This window comes from Lepidochelys olivacea, assembly GCF_965140295.1.
Source record: "Lepidochelys olivacea isolate rLepOli2 genome assembly, chromosome: 2".
Lineage (NCBI taxonomy): Eukaryota > Metazoa > Chordata > Testudines > Cheloniidae > Lepidochelys > Lepidochelys olivacea.
In genome coordinates this window covers 108,150,826-108,168,360 of record NC_140412.1, presented here as the reverse complement: position 1 = coordinate 108,168,360, position 17,535 = coordinate 108,150,826, and the positions used below count along the sequence as shown (strand labels likewise).

Below are 17,535 nucleotides of genomic sequence, written 5' to 3'. Positions count from 1 at the left end.
ATTGTGCTCTTTAATTTTGAAATTTACCTCTATCTTTTGAACATTCCTTCCTGTGTATCTGAAGTCCATGTGGACATTGTAATGTGTATAGATGCTTTTAGACACATCTGTGCTAAAAGCCATATTCTGTTCTTGTGTGACTAGGTGACTCTAGCTGTCTCCAGTAGGAGCCCTGTGTATATGTGAGGGTAGCACTAAAAAGGTATCTCCCCATTGTGTAGCTCATGTGTCAGTATGTAACACACATTTCAGGAGATGCTGACTTCAGCCCCTCTTCCCAACCCTCCCTTTCTTTTTAATTTCTTTCATGCAGGAAAGGTATAGATAATCATGACTGAGTGGAACTGAAATATTTTGCAACGTGAATTGTCTTTTGGGGAAAATCTCCTCCTTTCTTTTTTAATGGCAGCAGGGGCAGTTTCCAAAATTGCAGTCGAATGGTTCTGTGAGTTTCTTTTGCCTACTGAACCAATTAACTCAAGTGCAGTCTTCACCCTCATTAATCTCTTGGAGTCTACTTTTCACAACCCAGGATGAGTAAGCATTTCTTAGACTGCCCATTTCCCCCCCTTTTCCTTTAAGTGTTAAAAACAGTGCTGTTTTGTTGTGTGCTTGTGAACTGGTTGAAAGTGATAACAGCCAGTAAAGCTTTATGTGCAAAGAGCATATTGAAATGTCATTTGGCAAAACATATGCTCAGTGGACTCAACCACAACCAGTCAATAATGGAACAGTGTTAACCTATTCACTTATTTTCTTCTCTTTCTATTTTTACTTGGGTTTCTATCCCCTGCTATTTTGGGGATGTTCTTTACTTTCCTATCTTTCCTACCTCCTGTTGCTGCTGCTGCAGTTTATGGCACTTCCCCATACAGAAGGCTGAAACTGACAACATTGCGAGGCAGAACTGTAACTAGGCATTTTAGCATCTGGACTGAACACGCATATTTGTGCCCCCTACCACTTTTCCCATAATTTTTCTGCTCCATTTTTCTCCCCCGCACACACACACTTTGTGTCATTCCCCTCACCCTGGTTACAGCCCGTTGTGAGAGGTGGAGCTGGAAAGAGAGGAGAGATCAATTGTTTGTCTCTTCCTTCCCATGTAGAATTCCTCAAGCCACAGCACTGTTATCCCTTTTGCACCTGCACATAACTCATCTCTAGCAGCAGCAAAAGTGTTTGATTATCTGTTTCACCCTTCTGATGATCAGGAAGTGCTGGGCACAGCAGCCATAGAGGCTCTGGCTCCCATCTCCCCCATGGTGTTATTTACTCAGAGTGGAATTTAAAAGTTGCAGAGAAGCTGAATAAGGTGGAGAGTGGAGACAGAAAATTATGGGAGCCATACAGAATGTAAACCTCTGGTATTACATTAATGGTCTTTCTGCTGACTGAATCTCTTGAGTAAAGAATTTTTGTGTCACATCATGTGGGACTAGAATATACCCTGTGCTGCATTGTACCATGAGGGACTGCAAATTTTTTTTAAAAAGCAATCACTTTTCCTGGGGCAGGTAAAATATTACCTTTTCTAAGATGCCAATTTTTCTGACACCACACAAAGTTTTGGTGTTAACTGTGGACTATCCAAACAGTTTAGTAACATTGTGTTTCCACAGTCACATTGCTTTTTGCACGTGCCCTATTTAATCAGTATAATTTATCCAAATAAATCCCTCCTCCCAGACAGTGGCTTGCTCAGATGATTTCTCATTTAAAAACACAGTAACATTATGTCTTCTGATGCTTTTATCCTTTCTTCCACAGCCCTGGAGTAAGCCAAGTTTAGTATAGCGGCTATGTGGCTTTCAATTTGTTAGCTGTGGACAAGTAGCATGATCTCTGAGCTGAGCCAATTCCCATAACATAGGATGAATTGGATTGGATTCCATAGTAACAGAATGCCCCTTTCTCTTACACATGAGAAGTCACTTTCTAAAGCCATGCATGCTTAACTTGGAGTGATTTTTTTTTTTTAATGCTGCTTTTGCTTTCCTGTGAATATTGTATAGGATTAGCAAAATATATGGAAAGTGTGTGTGGTTTATTCCCCCTCCCAGACCCCCACCCCCACCCCCAGTGGGAATGTTTATCAGGGGTTTTGGTGTGTTCTTTTATACATTATGTGGAAGGGTGAGAAAACGCTTTTGGGAAACTGCGCACACACCTTTTGAAAGTTGATACAGCATCAGATTTCATATTTTCTGTAGTTGCTAGGGTTTATATAGTATATTCAGACTTCTCTTTTCTTTCATTTATAATCAAGTCATGTCTTTTCTCTCTTTTCATTAGTGGTAGCTTGCCAAGCTGAATTAGTTGTAAATTATCAGCATGCATGGATTACTAGCGATAAGAAAACAGTCCATCACACATCTTTTATGATGAGCAGCAAATAATTTTTAGTCCTGATTTTTTTTCATCTTGATATTATGCATGCTGACTTGTAAAGGCATTTCCTGAATTGTTCACATTACATTTCATTTAAGGATATTTGTGAAGTTGGGAGAGAGCGCATCTTTCCACATTGCTAAAATAGATCATGTGGCGTCATTTGAGATACTTCGTTGCAATCATGTTAGTTATGGCTCATCAGATTATGTTACTATTTGATGCAAGAAGTTTACGGGGAGAAGATACTGCTTTCCTGAGCAGTTATACTCTGCTAAATGTTTTATTGGCTGCACAGTTGAGCAGGTTGCTCTGTTCAGGTACTTATCAGTAATACGTATTGTTATAGGCTCCTCTACACTTGTGAGTAGCTCAGGGCAAAGTTAGTCAGGTTTTTTCATGAGTTGTAAAAAATTTTCGCCAATTTATTTCACATGACTTTGCACAGCTTGAGATATCTATTTCAGGAAAAAATGTCGGAAAACTGGTAACTTTTTGTACTGAGGCACACACAAACTTGAAAAAACAAATTTTTTGCTCAAAAATGTGCATGGAAATCTCAAAAAGCTATACTTTCACCCACCTCCACAGCTTAGGAGAAATCATGCATCTCTTGCCTAGCAGCATTTACTCTTCTTCTTCTCATCAGCACTGCTCATGTCTACTAGAAATGTGCAGAGCAAGGAACAGAACTGTCCATCTGAGGCAGTGGATCATCATTGCTTCTGAATCATGGAGGTTGGTGACGAGATAAGAGGCTGAGGACAGGAAAATGATTGAACAGAAGGGTGTCCTGAAATTCTGTTTAAAAAGAATTTAGATGTGGGACAGTTCACACCTGGTGAAAGTTTTAATATCTAAGGATATTAAACTACCTGTTAAACAGTACATGGAATGAAAGAAAACCCTCTTCTCTGAAAAATGGGAAAAGACAAAAAATAAACACTAAATCAACTGACTTTTCAAAATTTAATTTTTATTTAATAGCCTTCAGGGTACCTAGTGCTTAGCTTTTAAAGTTTGGAATTTTTAAAAATTGGTCTATAAAAATATGCGGTGTTTCTGTAGTGTGCCTAGTTGAGTGCCTTTTTTTATTGGGCTTTAGAAACCGGTCAGGAATTACAGCTCACTGCTTTATAGTCCACAGTAAAACTCAAGAAATGCCCTCAACAGAAGAAGTTAAAGGGGTCATTAGGTGTACTGCTTGACTATATATAATGGATCACTTTCTCTCCCTCCTATATATAAGCATTCTTCTTGATAGCTATTTCCATCACAGACTCCCTTAGAAAAATGCCTTTCATTTATCAAAAAAAAGGACAGGTTATTTAGAAAAGAAAAGAAAAATAAGAAGGAGAATAATGTGGAAAAGAGCCCTTCAGTTATATCTGTAGAGATCTGTGGTGATAGGAACTATTTAGGTGTCGTCTTAAGCATAGCTCTGTTGTTTCTTGTAACACTGCTAAAAAACTATGTAACTCCTCTGCTTGCTGTGTAGTCACATTACCATGGAAACCTGCATGCAACAAACCTGATTCACATATCATGAGTGTCTAAGTACACACAGAGGTCACATGCTGGCATTTGCCCCATGTTCTCCTTTTGTATTTTGCAAGCATTCCCAAACTGGCGTTAGGGAGAAGTGGATGGTGGGTTAGAGGAGAGGGAAGAACTCAAAGAGGGGCACAAGATTTGCATGGCAGAGTTGTGGTGAATGGCCTGTAAGCTGTGAATGGAAAATGGTGTGGTTCAAACATTTCATCGAAGGAAATCTTGTTGCTGCTGTTCTGCAATGTCTATGAAAACCACTTGCTGGGTCCCAGAATGATAGAGGACATGAGTATAACAGGTACAGAAGATTGTAGGTCTTTGGCTGTTTTTTTATTTCTTTGCACCATATTTCAGTAAGCCCATTCAAAGGAATTTTGTGTGAACAAAGCCAGAACTAAGAGGGTGTTTTAAAAAAAACCCAAAAACAAAAACCTGTACACATTAGATGTACACAGAGTGGAGGTCTGTAATTCAGGAATAAACCTGTACGTTGCTTTCTTTCTCTATTTTAATCGGGGAATTTTTAAATTGACATTTACCTTTGCTCTGCTACTTTGTCCTATTCTTATTCTCCCCTTCTTCACCATCCTCTCTTCTAGCTGGAGTCCCTTTGGGTGTATGTTTATAGAGGAGAATAGGAGAGCAAAGGGAGACCAGGGTCAGAGAGAATTTTTTTTTTTTTCAAAACACACATTTTTCCTTCCTTTGGCAGAAGCAACTTCTTCCAGCTTGCGTCAAGTCCCTTATTTACTAGTTCTGCAGGTGGCTCTTAGGTGACTTCATAACACTGTGGCCTTTAGCCATCCTAAAACATTAATTTTCAGTCATGCTGTTTAGGCTGGACACCTTCATGGTGCGCACACAAGCCATTCATTCCTTGTGAACGGTTTACAGTGAGAGAACTCAACCTCTCCTCCAGTATGCACACCCATGCACACTAAAAAGGCATTCATTGCTTGGCATGCGCTGTGGACTGAGCACAGTGGGGAGTGCCATGCAGCCTTTGTGTACTGCCTTCCAAACACAGAAGAAAGAAATAACATTTAGAGCGTCTGTAAAGAAGTCTGGTTTCTTTGTTGTGAATGTTGCTAATTTTGTATTATTGGCTATGGTGTAAGGATGGCTGAAGGGCTCGTAATTGAAGTAAGAGAGAAAGCATGAGTAATATTTCAAATTCATGCATTTAAAAATATTTCTTCCTCCTCTTCTTGCTCTAACTGTCTATCTCCTTCAGATTGCTGAGTTTGGTTAATAAGGGGAAACAGTGTGTGTGGCCTGAAAACCAAAGCAGTTCGGCAATAGTATGCACATACTGGTAAATAGTTTGTCAGACGCCTGCCCCTCCTTTCTCCCTCCCTCCTTCCTTCCACCTATGGGGGCTGTGGGCAATGTGCCGTAATGTCAAATAGTTTTAAGTTTTGGGCAACTTTTTACTATGACTGCTCCTGAAGCCTGACAGTATTTATAAAATGCTCTATATGTGCTAGGTCTATAATCTCAGTGCAAAATACATTTAAGATTAATTTAGCTTTCTATAAATACTCTGAAATACTAGACCTTCATTTAGGAAACATGCAACAATCAAATTACACCCAGCCCCTGAGAGGTTATTTTAGCCAAACATTTGTTATTTTAAAATCTGCTGTGGGGGAATTTAATGTGCACGAAAGGTGCCAGAGACCGAAACTCTCAATTCACAGAAGAGCTGGACTGTTGTTGCCCCATGCTTTACTTTTCCTTACACCACCCACCTTGTGCCTTGTAGGGGCCACTTCACGGACAGATGCAGGCAGGATGTGGGAAAATTTATGCTTGTGGTGCTGCTGCTTGTCATATTATTTCTCTTCTGTGAAGCATGTTGGCAAATTTTAGCCTTCAGAAAATGGCCATTTTGAAGTAACTCTTAAGGCATTCATGGTTATACACAGAACCAGGAATCTATATGCATCTCAGTGACCCTCAGTGAGACTACTCACGTGAGAATGGTAAGGGTTTACAGGATGAGGCCCTAACATGCCTCAACCAATGCCATTTTTTATCCTGTTTTGTTCCTTGTATTTGCATTGCCTGCCCTCTTATGAGTTAGTAAATGCAACTAGCTCACATGAGTTGAGAGTTCTACAGGACCTTTTATTCATATACATGTGCCAGTGCTGACCACAATTACACTATAGCCGTGTGATCTCATTCAGCAGGGTGAGATCATTATCATGAAGTCACTGAGCTACACTTTCGTGTGGGCCCCACTACAGCATATTCAAAACATACGTACACTGATATAAGCCATTGCCACCTCCATGTGTAATTGTTGTGTCTTGATATGGTGACACATTAGAAATGAGTCTGTTGTTTTGTTTTTGATTATTCCCTCTTAAATTAATGGAAAAGATTTTCTGCACTGTCCCTTCAGGGGGAATGTCTTAATTTGTTTTGTTGCTGGATATTTTTCTTTCTGTGATATCAATTTACTTTGTGTACAGGTCCTGGAAAGAAGCCATAGGCTTATAAAGATTAAATAGTCACTATCTGGATGTTTTCAGCCCAACATTTTACTCTTTTTAATTCCATCTTTTAAAATAAAACCCCGTTTTATTTCCTAGTCTTTTGTTGTATCTTTAAAGTGTTACTGCCAAGAGAGCTGTCATAAGGGTCTGTACAGCCCTTGAAAATGTAAAGGAGAATCTCTGCTTTCATTTACAATAATAATAAAAAAAACTAGCCCTATTCCTCGGAAAGGCACAGTAGCTGTGAAAATGTCAACAAATAGAGACCCGCAGAAGTAGAAACAAGCAGCAGCGTTCTTCGGCAGTAGGAGACTAGGTACGCATAAAGAGATCTCCCCATACACATTATGTAAAATGAGTGGGTTAAATTTAGGGTGTATCTCAAACAATCTTCTCACTAGTCCTCCCCCAAATCCTTGGTCATCCCTCTGCATCAAAATGGTATGATCATGCTGGACAGGAATAAATTAGGACAATACAAATAATATTATGGTATTGCCAACCTCAAATGGTCAAACAATCACAAGACTGGCTTAAAAATCATGAAATTCTTACATAAGCATTTGTCTCCAGGAGCTGAGGCTTCAAGTTAATCAAAAATAATGAGATTTGCATTAAAATTTAGAGTTGTCAACACTATAATAAAAGAATGAGTGGGGGAGGAAGGAAAATTGTTTTGCAAGCCCATTCTAAAATGCTATGGCCAGTTCTGCTTTCTAGTATCATTAGAACCATATGTTTGTGACTTATGGGGACATATTCCCATGCACTTAGATGGACATGTGTTCAGAGTCAGAACTTAAGCCCCTGGATTCCTCATGAAAGAAACTAGTCTGTAAAAATGAATAAAGCAGACAGTGTCTGTGTGGCCAGTTCCTTGCAATCAAGGGAGAAAAAAGTCTTCCACTATTAACACACCTTTCTCATGATGGGAAGCGGGGGAAGGAAGAGACCCCTCTAAAAGGTGGAGAGGAAGAGAAGAGCCAGCCACTTCCAAATGTGGTAGAAAAATTGTGGTTGATGAGAATGAGATGTAGCATGCACAGTTTTTAGAAAGTTGCAGGGAGTGTTGAAAATTGTAATGTAGAGCTAGTTTCAACATAAACTCCGGAGCAACCAGTATCACTTCATAATGAACTACTTTCACATTGCCTGATCTGTTTTCACTTTTCCCAAGCCCTAAATATTTTGTACCTTTGCAATTCTTTTTTAAAAGCAATAATTTACTTAGTACTAGTTGAAAATGTGTGTGAAAACATAGACCTTCCCTCAGTAACTTTAAAAAAAAGGAAGAAGAAAAATCTTCTGTGGTTAAATAATTGCAGTCATTGTGTAGGAGTATTGTGAAGACTATATATTTTTTTTTTTTTGGTGGGAGGTGTAGGTTTAAAGGACAGAGGTTATGCTGATTAGCTATGCAGGATGCAGCTTTTTGCTTTGAAGCAACAATTTGTTCACAGAAACGCAAGTAAATGGGAAGGGAATAGCTGAGATTTATGGGAGAAGAGTCATTATTAATGTTCCAATTGGGATATTGGTTGTGGAGTGAGAAAACAACAAGCTTTCAGACTTGGTTTAAGGTCAGCCTCCCAAAATTCGTTTGACTCAGAAAGTAGAAATCTAAATGTTGTGGTAACAAAAATGCAGGACCTCTTTACATTCTTAAATATAATTTATGGGACAATGCACAATGGTCAAAGAATCCAGAAAGCCACATGATTTCTCTAAAACGTAATATGGTGCTAAACACAGTAGCAGAACAGGGAATGTGATTTAAAAATTGGACTAAAGTGATGCTAACAACGGGTTTCAGTCCCAAATTTTAGCTGCCTCCAAATAGTTATAATGTGATGATGAATGTCCCCAGGATGCTAAATGTCCACTACTTACTTAAAAACTAACCCTTTCTCCAAAAAGACAAAATACAAACTCTGTCATCTTAGTGTTTTGACATCTCATGTCAACTATGATTTCCTATATGTCATTGCTTTTCACTTTGTGGGTACTTTATTTTAAATTGGAGATTCTGTGAAATAACCCAAGAGAGTATATTCTTGCAGTATTTTCAACCTATATGCTACATTCCTTCATTTTATCTAAATGGCTATAATCCAGCATTGTATGACAAGAGAAGAATTTCACCCAATCACAGCCTAGAAGAATCTATCACTCTCTTCAGAAAGTGCACTGAAGTACTTATTGGACTTACCAGACCAATTTTTTTCCTCAGTAGGCATCTTATTGCCGACAGCGTTGCGTTTACATGCATGAAATTGGGTAATTGAATATTTACTACTAAGTTCATATCCAGTGTACATGGCTGCAACTTCTTTGAAGTAAGATGATTTGCACACGCTTGCATCATGTCTGAAACTGATCTGTTAACTTTTCAAAGGACATATGTTGCAGGAAATATTTAGGCTCCTATTTTGGGAAATTTAGTCTCCAATCACATCACAAGTTTTTCCACTCAGGACACTCTTTTGCTCAATTATTTACTCACTTGACATCAAACAAATCTGCACTTTTAAAACCTAGCCTTGCTCGGTTACTTACTTATCCAAGCCACAAATTGTCCATATCCGCATTAGCAGAAAGTCATAAGGAAATGATGGTTCCAAATGGAATCCATGCAACTCCAAAAGGTGAAACAACAAGAAGGAAACAATGAGGATGTCTATATTTTTCTAATCCTGTTGTGTTATGAGAATGTTAGAATAAAGAGGACGTTAGAATATCATCCCTGGAAACTGCTTTTACAATTATCAAAGGCCTCAGCTTTGCTTCCGTGTTTAACGAGCTGTAAGACATTTATTGCCTCATATATTCTTCCGCCATAAACCTTCTCTCTTAAGTAAATCATTTTAGTATAAGGTTATAGATGACTCTAAAATGAAGGTTTTTTAAAATTTGTTTTGCTTAATAGCCAGATATATAGAAACTAATACATTAAGGGAAGGCAGCAACCTGAATTGCAGGATTTGTTTTTTCCCAATGAATAAGAGAAGGGTACTGTGAATAGTACATTGTACTGTACCAAAAAAAGCAGCTGACTGCTGTACCTTATCAGAGCTGGTCACCAGCAGGCATGGCCTATTATGAACTCAGATTTTTGCAGTCAACAAACAATTTTGGCTGACTCCTAGATATTTGTTCTTTCAGAGGCCCCTTTACCTACCTCTTTAAAACTCTGATTCAGCAAAATAACTTAAGCATGTGTTTAAAGTTAAGCACTTGCTTAAATTCTTTGCACAGTAGAGAAGGGATTACTACTAGTGTGCTTGAAGGTAAGCATGAATGTAAGTGCTTTGCTGAATAAGGACATTGAAGTATTAAAGTTCTTTAGAAGCTTTCAGAGAAGTTGCTTTTCCTGAAATACAGACCCATGCCACTTTCCAAGCTGAGTGTAACCTGGAATTCCATTAAACTTGTAGAGTTTCCCAGGAGAAACAGGAACTTTTTGTGTTGACTATTTATTGTATGTTATCCTTTTTGCTTGAGTCTCAAATACAACTGCTGTTCAATCAATGCAGGAAGAGTTGAACCAATCCCTCTTGTGTAAAAACATAACTTACCAAACAAAGTAATGTCCCATATAATTGTGGGGCATTCTGTAAAGTCTTCTAAACTCAAGGTCTCAAGCATCATCAGCGCTGGGTTCCTCAAAGAAACCCTAGTGGCTTGTTCAGATTTGGGTTTGTATTGTTGACATCAGTGTATTTGAAATGAAATGAAATATTTGTTAATAAAGTAAAAAGAAAAGGAGTACTTGTGGCACCTTAGAGACTAACCAATTTATTTGAGCATAATAATACAGTATGCATCCGATGAAGTGAGCTGTAGCTTACGAAAGCTTATGCTCAAAGAAATTGGTTAGTCTCTAAGGTGCCACAAGTACTCCTTTTCTTTTTGCGAATACAGACTAACACGGCTGTTACTCTGAAACCTGTTAATAAAGTGTTCTTATAACAGTGTAACTTATTTGTGAGAAAGAGAACAGAAGAAAGAATAGTGACCACAAAAAAGATCTCTTGACTTTAAGGGTATGTCTACACTGCAGTTAGACCCTGCAGTTGGCCCATGCCAGCTGACCCAAGCTCAGGCTCAGGGGCTATTTAATTGCGGTGCAGAGGTTCTGGCTCGGGCTGCAGCCTGAACTGTGAGACCCTCCCACCCTGCAGGGTCCTATAGCCCAAGCTCCAGCCTGATCCTGAATGTCTACACTGCAGTTAAACAGCCCTGCCGCCCAAGCCCTGTGAGCCTGAGTCAGCTGGTGCAGGCCAGCCACAGGTTTTTAATTACAGTGTAGATATACCTTAATACAGTGGTTCTCAAAACCGGTCCGCTGCTTGTTCAGAGAAAGCCCCTGGAGGGCTGGACCTGTTTGTTTACCTGCCACGTTCGCAGGTTTGGCCAATTGCGGCTCCCAGTGGCCGCGGTTCGCCGCTCCAGGCCAACGGGGGCTGCGGGAAGCGGCACGGGCCAAGGGATGTGCTGGCCACGCTTCCCGCAGCCCCCATTGGCTTGGAGCGGCGAACCACGGCCAGTGGGAGCCACGATCGGCAAAACCTGTGGACACGGCAGGTAAACAAACCGGTCTGGCCCACCAGGGGCTTTCCTTGAACAAGCGGCGGACCAGCTTTGAGAGCCACTGCCTTAATAGACATAACTGTACAAGGCTGTGTTTTATTGATTGCTTTTTGTGACAATATAAACAAAGAGTTGGTATTTTAAAGAATCAAAGACTGAATTTTAATTTTAACATTTTTATTCGAGAACATATGTAATTTCTGTGCCCTTATTTCCTAATGTATAATATCAATTAACACATACAAATGTCTCCATCTATTCTACCGATAAAACTCATGTGATTAACTCAAAAAAATGAATTGTGGTTAAAAAAGTTAATTGTGATTAATCAAAGTTTTAATCACACTGTTAAACAATAGAATGTCAATTGAAATTTATTGAATATTTTTGGATGTTTTCTACATTTTCAAATATATTGATTTCAATGACAACACAGAATACAAAGTGTACAAATATTTGCACTGCAAAAATGATAGACAAAAGAAATGGTATTTTTCAGTTCACCTCATACAAGTACTGTAGTGCAATCTCTTTATTGTGAAAGTGTAACTTACAAATGTAGATTTTTTTTGGTTACATAACTGCAATCAAAAACAAAACAATGTAAAACTTTAGCGCCTACAAGTCCACTCAATCCTACTTCTTGTTCAGCCAATCACTAAGATAAGCAAGTTTGTTTACATTCATAGGAGATATGCTGCCCGCTTCTTACTTACAATGTCACCTGAAAGTGAGAATAGGCATTCACATGGCACTTTCATAGCCAGCATTGCAAGGTATTTACGTGCCAGATATGCTAAACATTCATATGCCCCTTCATGATTTGGCCACCATTCCAGAGGACATGCTTCAATGCTGATGACACTCATTAAAAAAAATGTGTTAAATAATTTGTCACCGAACTTCTTGGGGGAGAATTGTATGTCTCCTTCTCTGTTTTACTCACATTCTGCCATATATTTCATGTTATAGCAGTCTCGGACGATGACTTATTCATTTTCAGAATACTCTCACTGCAGATTTGACAAAATGCAAAGAAGATACCAATGTGAGATTTCTAAAGATAGCTACAGCACTCCACCCAAGGTGTAAGAATCTGAAGTGCCTTCCAAAATCTGAGAGGGACGAGGTGGGAATTGCTTTCAGAAGTCTTAAAAGAGCAACACGCAGATGTGGAAACTACAGAACCCAAGCCACCAAAAAAGAAAATCATCCTTCTGTTGGTGGCATCTGACTCAGATTATGAAAATGAACATGCATTGGTCCATTCTGCTTTGGATCATTATCAAGCAGAACCCGTTATCAGCATGGACGCATGTCCTCTGGAATGGTGGTTGAAGCATGAAGGGACATATGAATCTTTAGCGCATCTGGCACACAAATACCTTGCAACGCTGGCTACAACAGTGCCATGTGAATGCCTCTTCTCACTTTCCGGTGACATTGTAAACAGGAAGTGGGCAGCATTATCTCCTGCAAATGTAAATAAACTTGTTTGTCTGAGCGACTGGCTGAACAAGAAGTAAGACTGAATGGACTTGTAGGCTCTAAAGTTTGATATTGTTTTGTTTTTGAATGCAGTTATTTTTTTTGTACATAATTCTATATTTGTAAGTTCAACTTTCATGATAAAGAGACTGCAATACAGTACTTGTATTAGGTGAATTGAAAAATACTATTTCTTTTGTTTTTTACAGTGTAAATGTTTGTAATAAAATAAAAATAAAGTGAGCACAGTACACTTTGTGTTCTGTGTTGTAATTGAAATCAATATATTTGAAAATGTAGAAAACATCCGCAAATATTTAAACAAATGGTATTTGATTATTTAATAGCATGATTAATCGTATGGTTAATCAGGATACATTTTTTAAATTGCGCGATTAATCACGACAATTTTTTTAATCGCACGAGAACCCGAATTAAAAGAAAAGCAACAAATATTTAAATATCTACTCGTTCAGTGATCCATATACACAGAACCACTATACAGCTTGCATGCTGGGGGCTAAGCACCTTGCCGTGAGTGCTGAACATGACATTTTCTGTAACAATGTATAAAATAATCATAGCTCATGCATCTTCTCTTCTATAATGATAGACTGTTGGTCTTCTCTTGCTCCCACTGAAGTCAGTGCAAAACTCCAGTTGACTACAATAAGTGCAGACTCAAGTCCTAAATAATTTAACATTATTTTCTATAAATGTTATTAATTAGTTAATGTTTGTAAAGAGCTGAGTAAGTACTGAGTGTTTTAGTCTCACTCTTATTTACTTATGTTAGAGATGAGAGTGAAACAAAAACACCTGAACTTTGCAGAAGTTCGGACCCAGATCTGAACTTGGCCACTAGCCAAAGTTTAATGATCCAGCTCAGACACCTATATCTGAACACATGCTGAGCTTTAAAGAAGATTGAATCTAGATCAAAACTTAGCAGCTATCTCTCCAAATATTTTGCTAGTGACATCAGAATGTGTGTGAGCTGCAAAAGCTTGCAGTGTGCAAGGTTATATTCCGTGCTCATGTATAGAATATAAATAGCTCCTGTTTTTATAAATTTAAAAAATGTCGCCTGAATGTTATCAAAGTGTGTGTGTTGGCAGTAGGGAATTAGGTTCTTTGATCTCATTTCTAAGTAGAGTATGCACAGTGATCTTTTGCCTGTTTTAATCCAGTCAATAGTGCAGAACTATTTTTGGACCCATGATATAGTTAGTTAAAGTTGTGTATGGGGGAGGGGGGAAATAAGCTATGCATAATACATAATGAAACTATTTAAATAATTACTTATGATAATTCCCATGTACAGCAGCAACAGATATAAGTCTTGATATGCTGTCACATCTATTTTCTGCTTTTGGCATATTATATAAATAGGTAAAAGCTAAAAATGAAAACATTTTAACCTGATATATAGATATATATTTTAAAACCGCTAACGTGGAACAGTGTCATCTAAGGAAAGGATTCAAGCTCCATTTTCACAGTTTGTCGCCAGGATCCCTTAGTGTTTTACACAGGCTTTCTTTTTTAAATCTTTTCTGCTTTGTATCCAGTAGTCCTTCAGTTTGCGCATAGAGATGACTCATCTTCACTGCCTTTTACTGTCTCATGCTGAGTGAACACGGGGCAGAAAAACTGCTTTTCCCCCATCCCCTGTAGTTAAAGTGCCTGTGGAAATAGACTCATTTTGATAAAGCAAGTTAGCCATTTTCTGTCTGCTTCCCTCCTTGAGTAAATGTCCTTCAAATGGCTGAGAAAAGTGCCACCTGATGCTGACTGGGATGAAACTGAAGTGTTTACTGCTCCAGCAGTCTGTTGTCTGAGACTTTGAGGGAGTGGGGTGGAGACAAACCACAGTACAGAAGAAAGCGGTGTGTCTAGGGGTGTTAAATAACCATTGCTTTTAATTTTTTTTATAGGTGATGTCTTCATTCTGCTATTGAACATGGTAAAGGGCCTCTATCCGCAAGCTGGCATTACGATACCATTATTGGTCTCTGAAGCAGCAGCATTAGTTACACTGTGATGGGCAACCTAGAAATACCAAGAGCAGCAAGCAGCATGCCACATCTTCATTTTTAGCTCTTTTCCATACTCTGCTCTGTAAGTACAGTATGCCAGTGTTGTGCCTGCCAGTTGGAGTTCTCAAATTGCTTAATTAGGTGTTATGTATTAGGGTAGTACAGTGTACATATTTAAATAGCTGGCTGCTTCAGGGAAGCATATTTGCCATTTGACATGACATCAAATAATTTTTTGCTGTATGAAACTTTGCGGATGGCTAAGGTAAGCAAGAAGGCTACTTTTATGTGTTTTGATTTACTAGTCCCCACAGTAATGTTATATGAAATTCAGCAGAATTTTGTATGATCATTAGGGAAATCAATATTTTTCCTACAGTAAATCACAGGTATGCGGTAAACAACATGAGGGCTATAATTGACAGGTAGCACCTGATAGATAGAATTCATTATCTTGCCAGTGTGGCTAACAAGAAAGTTAGCATATGCATTATTTACTTTCCAAATATATTCCTTAAAACCTGTAATAGGCTTAGAGGTGTCTCCAAATGTTAAAGCTAGAGGGGTGTGTCTAGTTTAAATGATTTTATATATGCAGGTGTAGTTTCCAGCTTTAAGAAAAAAATAACTGCGACCTAATTGCATTTACTTGTGCTGAATCAAACACTTCTTGGGACAGATTTAGCTGATCAACAATTTCTGGTCTGTTGAAGGGAAATGTGAGTGAGTGACTGTCATTACCTTGATGCTGATTACTGGAATTGACCAACTTAATAGCAATTTCCTAACCTTGTTTATAAAACTGACCTCCCGAACCTGACTCTGTGATTTAGAAGGGAAGAGAGCCAGGCCACTTAAAGTGTCAGTGCTGAAAACATTACATCATCTGCATGATGTTCTGATTCAGGGAAAGAAGATGATGACTCAGAGGTATCAATTCCATCTCTAGTCCAGAGAAATTTGCGTAAGGAGGGAAAATATCATTTTTGGCACTTAGTCAAGAAAAAAATGTTTTGGTTTTTTTTCTTTCTTAATTTGGGACTTAAGGAAACTGGGCTGTAGCCCAGTGCAACCTCAGGATAAGAAATATGCTATATTAGCTGGCATTTGCAACAGTTCTCCCTATGAATTCTTAAATGATGTGCTGCCAGATTTTCTCTCTTACTCGCACACACAACTAAGAAATGTGCTGTTGGCTAAAAGCACAAGGCTAAGGGTTTTGCAAGATCATTACTGGTTTGTTTGTTTTTATTTGTTATTAATGGAGAGACCAGAAATGTGAGAGTCCAATCATGTATATTAGTTTGCTTCCCAGTAAGAAAAAAACCTCTCTTAGACTTAGGGCTCTGGTTGAACTTTGACCCTGAGTCATTGGCTGTGTTCAGCTCACAGCACTGCTGCTTTCTAGGCCCACATTTGTTTTCCCATATGAAAAATATCACAGTGCCAGCTACCTCTATGTCCATAAAGTAAACTCAAAGTATTAAATATGAAAATGATCAAGATCTTCACAAGAGTCAAACTTTGTACTCCATTCACCTCCTCCACACACCCAAAAACCCCCCAATAAAAAATTAAAATAAAAGCAAAACACAGAAAACCATGTTTTCCGCCTAAACATAAAAATAAACAGTAAATAAAACAGGAGTTTGTGAGGGTCAATGACTCTCTACAAATTAGTTCAATTTAAATGGTCACTCTCCCTGTCTCTCAATTGGGTCAAAACCCCCTGTCAATATGCTTCCCTCCCTGCTTTGACTCAAATTCTTCTGACATTATCCTAAACCTCGCTTTAAATCTCTTGGGGCCACATCAGTTCGCTGTCTGCTCTCCACTAGGCTCCTCTAGATTTCCTGATTTTCCCTCACACTTTTATCTTTGCTGCTGCTCCAAGCTTGCTTCTTGCCTTGGAACACACTTTCAACCTGTGCTGCATTTTTAGTCACCAGTTGTGCTACTGTCTCAGGCCACTCCTTTTGGGCCCTTGTTTTAATTCTTTCTGGGCCTCAGTGCAACTGTCAAGATGCTCTCTGTGGTCTCTCCCACATCTTAACTCATCTGGCCCCTCTGGGCTTCTCTTAAAATGCATCTAATTTCACCTGATTAATTGTTTCAAGTTTCCTGCTGTTCTGATCCTATCTGACAGCTGCTTGGTGTCATCATGTCTTTATTCTTTACCACATCTTTAGCTGTTGGGTATTCATCAGTAATATTGCCTTCAAAATGCACTGAATTTGCTGGTACCTTGTTTACATTTTCTCCATGACCTGCGCAGTTCTAGACATTCACTTCTGGTGTTGCGTTCTTTGTAGTGTTGTAAAGGCAAACAAGTCTGATATTATAGCCAGACTGCCTGCCTGCCTGCCACCTGTGCTGCCTTTTTGCCTCTCTCCTTTTCCACTTTGACTAGCAGATGCTACCACAATCCCTGTCCTAGATTCCATTCTAATTTCATAGTCTTTTCATTCTCCCTGTCTCTCCTCCCCTCTCCCTGGTTGATGCTTCATCAGTGTTTGGGCTGCCAAAGCACTCTTTAAACCTGCATATAATTCTGTTTTGAGCTTGGAAACTCTGCTCAATGGTCCTTTCAGTTCTCCACCTTCCTTTTGTTTTTTGTCTTCAATGAATTGAAATAGACATGGAAGGGGAAGGGCTCGGTCTAGACTTACAAAGCAATTTCCCCTTCCCGAAAGGGCAGAGCACATTTCCTTCCAAAACAACCTGGCTAGGAAGTCACAAATTTCTTGTCAGTGCTGCTTTTTTTTCTCCCTAAAAGCTGTTGAGTCAAAACATGACTATCAAGGCTGACCCAAAGGGACATGAGTGAGGGTATGAGAGTGTTTCCCTTCATTCTTCCTTAAAACCAACAGAATGGGGAAAAGAGAGATCTGGGGGAGCATTCGTATTGTGAAGGTTAAAAGGTAATGGGAAAGCAAATAATCTTGGCACCCCTCTACAGAGAGTCTGGTTCA

The 17,535-nt window shown here is 38.9% G+C and overlaps 1 long non-coding RNA gene across 7 annotated transcripts in view; it reads left to right on the top strand.

Moving 5' to 3' along the window:
- Positions 1-17,535, top strand: part of LOC311516678 — a 330,542-nt gene that overhangs the window by 238,102 nt on the left and 74,905 nt on the right. For all 7 annotated transcript variants that reach the window (XR_014710477.1, XR_014710478.1, XR_014710479.1 and 4 more), the window contains one exon: positions 14,462-14,645. This is a non-coding gene — a long non-coding RNA (uncharacterized lncRNA). The remainder of the gene's footprint in view (positions 1-14,461; positions 14,646-17,535) is intronic.